Source organism: Lepisma saccharinum, chromosome 18 (genome assembly GCF_977018435.1).
Source record: "Lepisma saccharinum chromosome 18, izLepSacc3.1, whole genome shotgun sequence".
Taxonomy (NCBI): Eukaryota; Metazoa; Arthropoda; class Insecta; order Zygentoma; family Lepismatidae; genus Lepisma; species Lepisma saccharinum.
Window position 1 is genome coordinate 1,360,441 of NC_139246.1, and position 13,349 is coordinate 1,373,789.

The 13,349-nt window shown below is 37.3% G+C and overlaps 1 protein-coding gene across 1 annotated transcript in view; it reads right to left on the reverse strand.

Annotated features, from left to right (window-relative positions):
- Window positions 1-12,947, reverse strand: part of LOC146002328 (Fanconi anemia group J protein homolog) — a 346,842-nt gene extending 333,895 nt beyond the window's left edge. Inside the window, exon 1 of the mRNA XM_083140050.1 lies at window positions 12,695-12,947. The gene's annotated coding sequence lies outside the window, so the exon portion shown is untranslated. The remainder of the gene's footprint in view (window positions 1-12,694) is intronic.
- Between the last annotated feature and the right edge of the window lie 402 nt (window positions 12,948-13,349).

Below are 13,349 nucleotides of genomic sequence, written 5' to 3' on the forward strand. Positions count from 1 at the left end.
CCAAATCACGAATCACACCAAGGAACTATATTTTCGTCTATTACCTAACTGGTCTCAGTTGTAGTTCAATCCAGCCTTGGCTTTGCAGTCTACTCTGGTTGCTTCACAGAAATTGTGTTCCTATTTTAGGTGGGATTTAGCTCTTTTCTGTCAATCCGATGTGACAACACTGGCTGCTCTGGTGGGTCTGAACAGCAACAGGGCCCCTTAACAGGCATATGAATAATACACCAAAGTCCTTCCCCGCTCTTTCCTTGCATTGGCGCCTTCTTCTCCCTTGTTGCCTCTTCAGGGTAGCGGAACGGTCTCCCTCTTCGCTTCTGTCGGCTGCAGGAAAAATGTCCTAGGCAATATCTACTCGACGGCAACGGTGTTCATTAACATATTTAACAATGTTGTCATTTTATTGAAACAACTTTTTAATTCTTTACATTTTGCTGTTACCTGCGGTAACACCGGCTACATGCACGCCACGCCTCTAGTCTGTCTCCATGTGTACACAGGATTTTATGTTTGTTTTTGATTTTGCATAAAGTCCACCATATGTGCAGATAGGCTAATTGGGACTGGAACTATAATTTAAAGTAGTAAAATATGCCTACACAGGGTATAAAACTCGGGACCCCTTAATTACAAGGCAACAACATTACCACCAGGCCATCAGGAAGGTCCTAATATTATCTGGGTCAGATAATCTTATATCATAATCTTTAAAAATCTGGATACCAGGTATTTAATTGTGCTAGCTATATAAAATAACTAGCCACTTGCTAGAATGTTCCAGAACAACTTTCTAATAGTCTGGAGGGGAGTAATATTTGTGTATATACATCGTCCTGTTTTGTACCTTGTTACATTTGTACTAGGTGCAGAGTCTGAAGACGACCTTGCTAGAAGGTTGAAACGTTACGTTTAGTTTATGTTTTATAATAAAATAAATTTCTGCATTGGTCAGCATATTGAGTTTTTTTTTAAATATATAGTGTGTTTCCATTCAAACCTCCTACATTTCAATTCATCATTGCTAAAAGGTTATGAAACATAATGGGATGCCAGAGGTACTAGACGAAAAAGAAACTAAAGAATATTATTGCATGACCTCGAAGTTCACCATTCTCTCACTATGCAGTGCCACAATCGCATAAAGCAAATGGTGACTCCGCAGCAGCGTGCACAATCTGTATTTTGGCGACTGGAAGTGTTAATAAACAATCTGGAGGTTCTCGTCGACGTGTTTCGGAGGAGAAGGGGGAAGAAATTCGAGCGGGATTTCAGAGAAGCCCACGTAAATCACTTCGACAAGCATCCAAGCAGTTCAAACTTCGCACACCATGCCTTAATGGTTTTTCCATCAGGTGCTTCACCTCCATATTCTCTCCGGTAATTTCTTTGCACTGTAATAATTGATTTCGTCCCTGCATACTTGAATACAGATTGTGTGCACTGCTGCGGAGTCGCCATTGTGCGCTGTATAGTAAGAGAATGGTGAACTTCGAGGTCATACAATAAAATTCATTGAGTTTCTCTTTCGTCTAGTACCACTCGCATTCCACTATGTTTCATAACCTTTTAGCAATGGTGAATTGAAATGTGGGAGATTTGAACAGAACATGCTGTATATCATATATTTATTTACCCCCACATGACCTTTATGTTAGGGTAGAAGTGCAAGTAGAAGCAATATAAAATTAACTTTACCTCCCATCTTGAGGTTCGGTGCATTCTCAACATGAATCGAATTCTTCAAATAGGTGTAAGCACATACTGAACATATTTTTGATTACTTACTTTGTTTACTGATTTCCAGATAGGCTTCTGAGCTTTCAACAGCTAACGTCAGCTTGGAAGCCTATTCGGAAATCACCTGGCTGATATCACCTCGTTACTGTTCACTGCCAGGAAAGCTTCAAGAATTATTTTACTTGCTTTGCAACTTCTTCCATCCAATTTACATATGCTTATGTGAATTGGTTAGTCAGGTCAGGCCACCTTAGCATAATTATGCTACTATATGCTTAGTGTCACTATTTATACATGATACGTAGATTAGGATCCTCACTCAGGTTTAAATACCTTGGTTTTACACACTTTTCTTCACCTCCCCTACGTTATACAAAGTATATCATGTGAAAAGAATACTTCAGTCAGTGGAAATGAGTGCAGTTGGTTACACACAAAATCAAAGTAGCCAGTTATGTAGTGTGACCCATCCAACGATGAAGTTATCCCCAATCTAGCCACCAAAGAATATTCACTGATACCTCATCTCCTAATTTGTATGGGAATTTAAACCTAATTAAAGTTATTTTATTTCCAGGGTGAATTGAATATTTGTCAAGTTGACATTATTTGGAAACATTTTTTTTTTAAAAAGTTCACTGAAGTTCTTAAAATTTATTCCCTCATTGAATAAAACCTTTATTGTCTTGTACCTCTTGTGATTCAAAATAGCCCAAATTCAGTGGATTTGTATGTTCGATGCATTGATGACATCAATAGATTTGTCTCTTTCCGCAGCTGTAGAATTCTCAGTATTTAAATATTTTAATTTTACTTCACAATGTATGGGTGTTTTATGCTAAGGAAGTGAGGAAACACACAAAAAACAGTTAGAACGAGAGAGATACGAAGATTAATCTGTAAAATTATAAAGATAAGCTATAGGTGGAAATGAGAGAAGTAATCAGCATGAATTTCTCCTTGCCAAAGAGGGGGGGGAGGGGAGTACTTTACCATGTGCTCTTTTAGTTATAGCTAGCCCTCGGACTTTAGGTTTTTAACCTATTTGTTCCTTTACAGGTATGTAAGAAAGAATAAGTTATGTCAGCGTTTCATTAAAAAATGCAACAACTGATGAAGTTTTATACTGCATAAAAAACCTATTTTGCTTGTTAGAACCTACTTCAGGTTAATGCGCCTAACTCAAGCCTTCTTTTAGATTTTTATAAATTTTTAAAGGATTTACAGGATTTTTATGTCACACAGAAACATTTGCTTTGTTTAATCACGAAACAATTAAAAGACGAATGTGATTGAAAAGTATTCTCTGTCGATCTCCCTTCCTCCAAGTCCATGGTGATTTTTCAAAGCTCTAAACAAAGCAAAATGTCTGGTGCCACTGCTACCTGTACAATCCAAAGTGGTCTGATCAGTGTGGTCTTGCTCACTTTCGCATCACTTCGGTGCTTTATGGCATTCAAGCCTTGCAAACTAATATTTCAGCATTGAAGTTTGCACCACTGACTTTGTTTTTGTTGAAAGATTATTTTCAGCATATAAGATGATCCATCCTCACAGACAATATTGAGGAGTTTGACTGTGGATAACATGAAAAAAGATTGTTGCCTAACTATACAACGAAGAGTGGATTTTAATAGCAAATTTCCAATGTTAAGTTCTGCCGTCGCCATAGGGTTAGGCAACACACACAACGTTATGCAAGGTAGTGCATATTTCAGGATAAAGGTGTCCCATTTTCATTGCCGATGACTATACCTAATCAGCATTTTTCAGGAATTTTGAACTATTTTAAGTTTTATTGAATCTACTTCAGGATTTTTTTAGCCTAACTTAAGATTTAGAACCTATTTTAGGATTTTTAAAGCCTATTTTAGGAACCTAAAAATCCGAGGTCTAGTTATAGCTCAAAATCCCCCATACGCATCCATGGATGTCCTACTTTTCTTTTCAGGAAATCTGGTCACCCTGTTGTAACTTCACTTTATGCTCTAGGCTAATTGGGACTGAACGTAGAGTTTAAAGTGGGATCCCAAGCACTGTGCAATGTCTCTACACAAAGAATCAAGCATTACCACTGCAGCACCAGCAGAAGGGGGGGGGGGTACCTCCTATTGACAGGAGTCATAAACAACAATATGTGATCGTGTTCTTTTAAATTGAAAAAATGATTAGCAAATATCCTCAAATAATGTTCACTATTAAGAAAAATGCATCTTAGTCTCTTTTCATAAAAGATATTACAAGAAATATGATTTCACACATTAAAATTTTAGGCCAACGAGTTACTCCCACGTTATACAAAAATTCCTCCTTGAGAAGGAATTGGGACTACACAGTCACTTACAGTGACACATCACACACAGAAACTATCAAAAATTGTAAAAATGAGGTAAACAATGTTACAAACTATAAACACACACACATATCTGTTAACATTTTTGTCAAGCACAAGCACTGGATACATAATATTCATGTATACTTTACACATTACAGGGTTGATTTTCTTATTATGAAATTCCCTGATATTTCCAGGTTTTCCAGTCCAAAAATCAATTTTTTTCAGACATGATTATCAACATGATTTTTGCTTTGTGTTTTTCAATTAAATATATGATGCTTTAATTATTATGAATATTCACTTTCACAACTTTTTCTTAGCAAATTTAATTCTACACACACAAGAACACATGCAAATTCAAAGAGTAAAATGTAAAATTATGATCGGCATCAAATGTGTTGGGTGCTAGAATCACATGTATCTAGCCTTCAGGCTAAGGTAACAGAGGCACATTATTTCACCTTAACAGATCTCCACAATATCAAAACAACAGAAAAAGTTCAGTTTCTGGCGGATTTATAGTGTCCTAGAAAATGCTGCTTCTTTGCTTACATTTATAAGTACACAGCATCCGGAGAAATTTTTGTTGCATATAGGAATTCTGTAGGAAATGCCAACAAGACTAAGATCTATAAAATAATATGCAATAACCTCATCTTCACCAACCTCTCCGATAATTATGATCATACTGCCAACGTACATTAGTTATCAGATATCTAGACTGCAAGTTTTACTTTGATATTCTTTCTCGTATCTAGTATTATAAAAGTGAAAATTCATTACAGAAATTCGAAAGAACCATAATTTTGCACAAGACTGAGAATCATAAGAACGAGAAAAACAAGTTTCTAAACTGAATCACAAGAACAGAATTCTGAAGTGGAAGTGAACTGCTTGATCATTTTGCAGCCTCCAAAATGGATGTAAATTCCAGACGATCTGCAAAATTCCCTGACATCTCCCTGTTTTCCAGACTCGTAGCAACCCTGAAATAGGAAGGACCAAATGGTTGTAGTATTTCCAGCAGCAAGTGAGGTAAAGATCATTTTCGAGTAAAAAATATTGACATAGTGTATCCAATGTAGTAGAAGGGGGGGGGGGGGATCTGGTACCAGTGATGTGCCGTAGACTCTAAGTTTACATCTACACCTAATCTACATGAAGATTACATTGGCTTAAAGTTTACACAGTGTACTGTAGACAATGTAAACAACATGTAGCATGTAGACAATCGTTATTTACAGGTAGACGCACACATCACTATCTGGTACACCTAACTTGGAAGATGATGCTTACAGCAAGAGTTCCGAATGACCATCATCTTCCTGGATACACTCTTGTACTTTTTTCCCACAATAAAGAGTGGCTTTCATGGGCATTGAAGGAGGAGAAGTGGAATCAGTCAGTTGACTCCCGGAAATTGACACTGTTATTGGAATTATTATGTGGAAAAACATTTTGATAACTTGTACTCACCCCTGGACAACAGCAAGTTTGAAGTTTGCGATATCATTCTTTACAGCAAAAAGTTTGAACCCCTACATAAATTTAAGGCCAACAGCTGACCTCAGTGGTGGAGTGGTTAGTACAGTATGCTATGATGCTATGGGTCCAAGATTCAAATCCCAGCTTCAGCATGGGTATTCTTTTTGAGTGTCCATTCATAAATTTCACCATATTATCATTATCCTTATCTTCACCTTTAGTCACAAGGAGCAGAAAAGTGAAGTAAAATAATTTAAACCAATCAATTAATTAGATTTTTGTTATATAGCATTCCTTTCCTGCCACTTTTGGCTAATCACGAGGATGAGGACGAGTGATCATATAATGAAATTGATGAATAGACACACACAAAGAACATCTGTGCCCAGGCTGGAATTCGAACCTAGGACCCCGGGCATTGCACATTATACTAACCACTATGCCACAGAAGCCGGCAATAAAGTGGAAAAAGGGTCAAACTGCCTTGCTTATTTTCTGAAGTTTGAAGTATTCTTTTTTTATTTGAAGTCCACTTTGTACACAGATAGGCTAATCGGGACTGGACCTACAGTTTAAAGCAGAATATGAACAAATGTGCCTCCACCGGGTATCAAATCTGGGACCCCTTGATTACAATGTGATGTTACCACTACTCCATTGCTTCTTTTCTGAAAAATATCACATTTGCCCAAACATTAATGGCGATTTACATAAAAAAATTCACTGAAATAAGAAATTAACATTTTAAATTTAACAAATTCCAAAACCTGATATATACTGGAATTTTGGATGTCGAAAGAAGTCTTGTATTGTATGTCATTCAAAACGAAAGAAACTGGTCTCCCATTCGTTTTGCAAAACAAAAAGCCTGACTTTTCAGTCAAAAAAAAAAAAAAAAAAAAAATGAAAAATATTACGCTAAGGTCAAAAAAACACCTATTAAAGGAGAAAAGTGAAATGTATTTTCAGTTTCCAATTTTGTGAAGAAGAAAAATTCTTAACTTCCTTGACTTTTGTCCATGGCTGACCGAGGTGGGGTGGTTAGCACAGCATAACATCTTTTCTCCTAAGATTTTGTCGTGTGTATGGGACCGGTGACCACTTACCATCATGAAGAAATTGGGGAGCTATGAATGAATAGCGTAGCCTGGTCATGGAAGCCTACAATGACTGGGGGTCGTCATGCTGACCACACATCAGCCCGTAACTGGTTAGATGATCTCCCTACTCGGCAGGTGGGAGGGTGGCCGGCAGGCTGTTGAGCCATGGGTTTATTCTTTAATGTTACCACTGTGTCATGGGGGAGAGTCCACTGGATGAGTTTAAAAGTTTTGAAATGAGCATGAATTCTGCAAGAAAGAGAAATAGTGAATGAAAACACACTCCAAAAATTAGGTTGCAAAAGTTCTTCCTTATGTTTGGCGTACACAATAGATATACTACATAGAAATTGCAGCCCCCCCCCAAAAAAAAACATCAAGCAGGACTTGAACCTGGAACTCTGGCATACAGTGCATTGTCCTACCAATGGGGCCACTGTTGATTAATTGATTTCGTTTATTTACTTTGCTTTTCTGCCACTTTGGGCTAATCGCAAAGATGAGGATGAGTGATGAAGGACTCACAAAGAACAGCCATGCCAAGGCCGGTATTCGCATCCGGCACCCCTGGCATCGTAGTGTGGTCTGCTAACCACTCTGTCACAGATGTTGGCAACGGGGCAACTAGCCAGCACTCATCTTACTGCTTGGCACACACTGCATGCTAAATAGTAACGTAATCATACTGGGAGAAATAGGCACCATTAATGTCAATAATATTTCAAAAGCAACAGATCTCGTTGCTGTAGCACTGAGAGATGATTTCACACAGGTAAAACAGCATGAGCAAAAAATCAGGCAAAATCAGGGCTGACACAGTAGCAACGATGGTAGAGCAAAGCATGGTATACCAGAGACCTGGCTTCGTGTCCTGGACGAACCTGCACTTTCCCAAAAAAAATTTGCAAAGTATTTCTGCTCATAAATTTTGGATGTTGATAATATGTTTTCAGGTTACAGAATTAGTGTTTGATGGGGAATAATGGCACACACGAGAATAAAAATAAAGCAAACTAAAGCTGGAAGTGTCTTTTTTTTAACAGCTATATTGGATCCCCCCCATTCTCAAGAGTTTTCTTTCATGCCGTTTTTCAGCTCCCCCCCCTCCCCCAAATATTTCAAACCAAAATTAAAAATAATTCAGGCTCCAGCACCTTTTTTTTTTAATATCCGCTAAGCAAGCCATGAATCCAAGTAATACAGTATGGGCCAAAATATACAGTACTGAAATAAAAAGGTGAACATTATTTTGTTGTCATCTGTGAGTTTGTTTCTCCTGAAGAAAACTAACATACACACTATTAGCTCCCTTTCCAACAACAACTGCACAACATAACCTCCTTTTATTTTGAAATATAATTTGAAAACATTTAATTTATTAATTTATAAAAAAAATTAACAACCCGTGGCTCAACAGCCCTTGAAGGGCCTAGGCAGATCTCCCGACTGCCAGTCTCTTTCCCATAATCCTGCCTAGGTGTGGAGATCTTCAACCAGTATTTGGGTGACTTAGGGTCAGCACATCGAACCTCCAGCCGTTATAGGAGATTTCCAAGACCGGGTTACGCTACTCACTCGTAGCTTCACAATTTCCTCACGATGGTGGGTTGCCACCAGTCCTACACACAGGTCGAGCCCAGAGACTGAACACAGGCAGACTCGAACGTATCATGTCCCACAGTCAAGAGTCCAAAGCACAGCACCTTCGACCGGACAGCCACGAAGGAGGACTCTCAATTAATACAAGATTGGATTAAAAGTAATCAATTCTTGCACCAGAATGGCCCTCCTAGAGAAGACTCAGCTGGTAACAGCATAAATAACTATGAAATACATAATATAAGACCGACTCAATTATATTGCCGCAGATTTTAAAATTTGGCTAGCAACAGTGAAAGCATTCATAATGGAATGTTTATTATTTCGATTTAATTATACACGCGATACAGAAAACATACAAACATTAAAAAAGATGTACTGCCCTCGTTACTTTAAAGAAGGTAAAGAAAATTTCCATAAGCAAACTCCAAATATTTAAAATATATTTATATTTTATAGAACTGAATTTGAAAATTCAGGCGCCAGTATTTTTCTATCCCTAGGTAGGAACACAAACACACAACATGTAAGTATCGTCGTCGCCTTGTAATCAAGGGTTCCCAGGTTTGATACCTGGTGGAGACACATAGTGGTTCGGATCCCACTTTAAACTGCAGCCTCACTGTGCATAAAGTGGGCTTAAAACAATCACTCTACACAACACGTAAGGGTAAACCAATTTGTAACCACAAGCAATGGGCAAGCTGCTACACTATGTTAGATTATTAAGCTAGTTGCAAAATATGGCATTAAAAACTTCTAAACTACAAACTGCGAGTGAAAGATCTTTGAACAATTGTCAAAAAAAACAAAGCTGGCCTTTCTGCAAATGTAGAGCAAAATGAATTGTAATTGTTCTGTATGTTTAATGATTTTTGCAAGTTTCATAGGAGTGTTAGAAAGTTTTTGAAATAGTGGAAATTATTGTGGAAGTAAATTTTACGCTCGGAGAACAGTCAAAAGTGTCATTAAGTATTATTTACCAGAGGAATTATGATTTGAAAAGCAGGTTACGCGAGCATCCACAATTCCCAGAGAGCAGCTATTTTTGTATTTTGGTCATCTCGAACCCATACTACTACACGAAGTTCATCAGCTGATAGAACGTTTCATGAATGCTAAAAGCCCCAAACTTGGCCAACCTAACAAGGAAAGCATGAAGGGTCATAAAATCCCTTTGCACTCACATCATGTTGTAGAAGCAGAAGTGGTCTGTATCCGGACCGCAGTAAGATAAAAAATGCTCCTACATTAAGCGAAAAAAAATGTGTGTGTGTGTAAAGATACAAAGAGAAATTGAACCATGTTAAAAGTGCAAGTGTACAACAAGTAAGTCGCACATATCGTGAATTACGAGCACAATGATTAGCTTGATATTATACAATCGGAACTTGGGCCAATAAATTTATTTCTGCACAATATAAATGAGCATACTTGCAAAAGCAGCTGACCAATGAAAATGCATAATTAAGTGGTTCAGATCACAAGCAGAATAACTCCACTTTCCATGGAAATTGAGTTCCGTGTATAACTTAGAACTGTGAGGTATTAACGTGTCAGTTCTAGAAGTATCTCCTAAGTTTCAAATTCTTACTCATACCATTATGTTTGTGCTCCAACTGCTAAACATGGTACTAACTTATTTAAATGTGCCTCTTTCTCAAAACCGTCTTGAATGGAGTTACACCACTTGTGCTTTAAGTCCCTCAACTGTACCTGGTGTTACACACTTTTATGAATGCACAGTAGGTATCAACATAGCCTCTCTAGTATCCACATTTCTACCTGTACTGAGTTCATATGATGTAGAAGATTCACATGTAATAATGAGTACGTAGATTATTGTTTCAAGGTTGAGGGTATATTTATTGCAAATCCAGAGAAATCAGTAAATTACGTGGTCAAGTTGGATCTACTCAAAAGTACTTGTGCAAAATGTATCAACAGTGATTGGAAATTGAAAACACTTGCAATGCACTTTGCAGACCAACAGAAAATGCTTGAGAACATTAATTTACTTGTACCCATCACAAATGGAGGGTACAATAATAATCCCAGTAATGGTTCCAAATGTTTAATGATTTTCTACAAGTTTTATAGGAGTATTAGGAAGTACTTTACAATACTGGAAATGGTTATGGGAGTAACTTTGAAGCCTGGAGAAATTAATTACCACAGTTCAAAGCTTCACTAAGCATTAGATACCAGAGAAATTATCATTTGAAATGTAGCTTACGTAAGCAAGCATTCTTGCTTCAGGTTGACTGGGACACAAATTTTCGTGGATTTTCATGCGAGGCTCGATATTAAATGATTAGGAATTTAAAGCATTTCACAATGAATTATCCCATGCCCATGAAATGGATAGCAGGAGCAGTCTGTAAAACGAACGGCTGATTGCAAAGATTCATATAGCAGTATACGGAAGGAAAAAATTGTTCTCCACAAAACGTACAGTAAGTAATCACTCACACTCTGAAGTATATGTTAACAGACATAATTAGAAATCAAACCATGTAAAAAATGCCTGTGCACCATGATAAATTTGGAATTAAACAATCAGAACATGGACCATACTCCAATCTAGTTCACTACATTTTTTGACACTAGGCACACAGTGCAGGTGCATCCCAGTGTCATGCTGGTACAAGGAAATTCTGTTCAATCAAGCAGATGCTGTACACAAGATTGGCAGTATTCAAGTTCAGAAAATTCAATAAATGACTGCCTGCCGCTTTCAATATTCATTGATTGCTTAGTATGTACCATGTGATTGATCTTACACCACACCGCTTCAAAACATAATGTAAATGAAGACACCAAATCAATGAAGCACACGACTCGGTTGTACACTTTTGTAACCAGTACATACACAAATGCAAAGAAAGTAAAAAAAAAGTGCAGTGAACTAGATGAAGCTTACATGTATGGACAGTGTATACCTAAGTGCAATGTTATGTTCATATTACTTTCTGCTTCTTCCTTAAACAGCAGCAAGAGAAAATCAATCAATCTTTGTACATGGTAATCCCATTTTTCATCATTCCTAGGGTCAAAGTTTTGATTGCAATAATGTGATCCTCTGACACACACACATACGCACCTGTCATGCATTATACAAATTCTACACGTTTAGGAGCACATATTGTAAAGACATTCTCATTATATGCATTTGCACTTTTAATAACGTTAAAATGCACGGAGAACGACATTCACAGAACCCCCAAAATTTACAACTGAAGTGTAAAAATAGCATGTAATAGACAAAAATGAATCCACAAGCAAAAAGAAGTTTTGCCTTGCACGTAGATCGATTAATGTCCCACACTAATATAAACCATATGTAGACTATAAAGAAATAAGATTGTGATCAAATTATTTCAGGTATCAACCTACGGAGCAATTGAAGGTAACGGGAGTGTTCTCAGATTTATTTACTAGAGAATGTACTAACCAAATAAGTTTTCCGGATGAAGTATCAGAGGTTCTGATGTCCTGGTCACTGTTTGAAATTTGGATATTACGTGTGTAAGGTGTAAAATATTGCTTTTCATAATGGCGATATTTCTCCAGAAAGAAGTGAGGAAGGCATGTTTTGTGGAATGTAGCCACTGAGATGCGCTGTCAGCCCAAGTTCCTTTTGTTTTATTGCGATTTCATCATGCTACGAATGCAATTTTTACATGGTTCTATTTCAATGTACGTCTGTTAACACATACTGCAGAGTTCTAGCGATTACTTAAGGATTTGTTCAATATATGCTTTCATGGTTAGGTTAGGCAGGTTAGGTTTGGTTCCCTTAGCATTAAAATAAAGTACCTAAATGCATTCTACTAAGGTTCCAATTTACTTCTACATTCATTCCCACGCTTCTACGATATTTACTGTCACTTGTCGACCGAGAATATCTTGTGCATGAGAAGTGCGTAAGGTAATTTTCAAGTTGTCTTTTTCAACATAAATATTAAGTCCAAACAGTGCTCATTACTTTAAGGAAGGTTCAAATTTCGTGTGACAATGATTTCCAAAATTCTACGATAATTAGTCTTTGTGCTAGGACAAATCATAAAACAATCGGAACCGTTACCGCACTGTCTACAGTGTGTTTGTAAGCTTAGTGTTATTTGAAGTATGTTTGCCTAACCTAACGTTACGTGAAATTTTCAAGTTACAGACGTGACCGGGAAATTGTAATATCAGATCCGTGTTCAAGAGGCTTCATGTAGAAAGTATACAAAATTTCAATAAAATCGGAGAACAATCCCGTCATCTTCAATTAAGCCAAAAAATCACTACCACCTGCTGTCCTACAATTTTTGTTGCATTTAATGAAAAGTAATCATTCGTAAATTGCCTCGTAATTTAGGATTACAGTACCATCAAATACTAACCTACTTGAAGAACTGAATGCAAGTGTAGATGGATAACTCACCTTGTGCGCAATTACCATCCGAATTTGGTTTATATGCGTCAATTTATAACTTAGATGTACAAGTTGTTTTTTTTTCACATCAAACACAACTAAAAACCATACTGATTTCGTCGCATGCACTAACAAAAATCTCTATATTTGTTACGTATACACTTTGTTTACGTCGTAATACAAAAATTCACTGCATTGGTAAATATCAACCAAAACTTGTTCCGGCATGTCGCATTGCGCGCCAAGTCATTACCATTGTTTTCCGTTTCTTTTCTTTTTTTGCTTGAGCTGACTGTAAGTAGTGCCAAGTCACAGACAGCCTAGAACCACCAGAAAAAGAGCGAGAATTCACAAATCGGGGCGGTGAAATAAGCACAAAAGATCACAACAGCGAAACGTAACAGAGAATTATAAGCGAAAGGAGAAAGGGCGAAACGGAACAAGCGCGAAAAGATTAACTGCGAAACAGATTAAGCGCGAAATGGAATAAACGCGAAAGAAACAACCACGAAACTAAAATTGAACACAGGAATAAGCGCGAAAGGCATAAGAGCGAAACGGATTAATCGTGAAACTAAATATAAAAAAAACGGATTAAGTGCGAATGCAACAGCCGCGAAACGGATTAACAGCGAAATTTTCACTTTCGCGCTTTTTCTGGCTA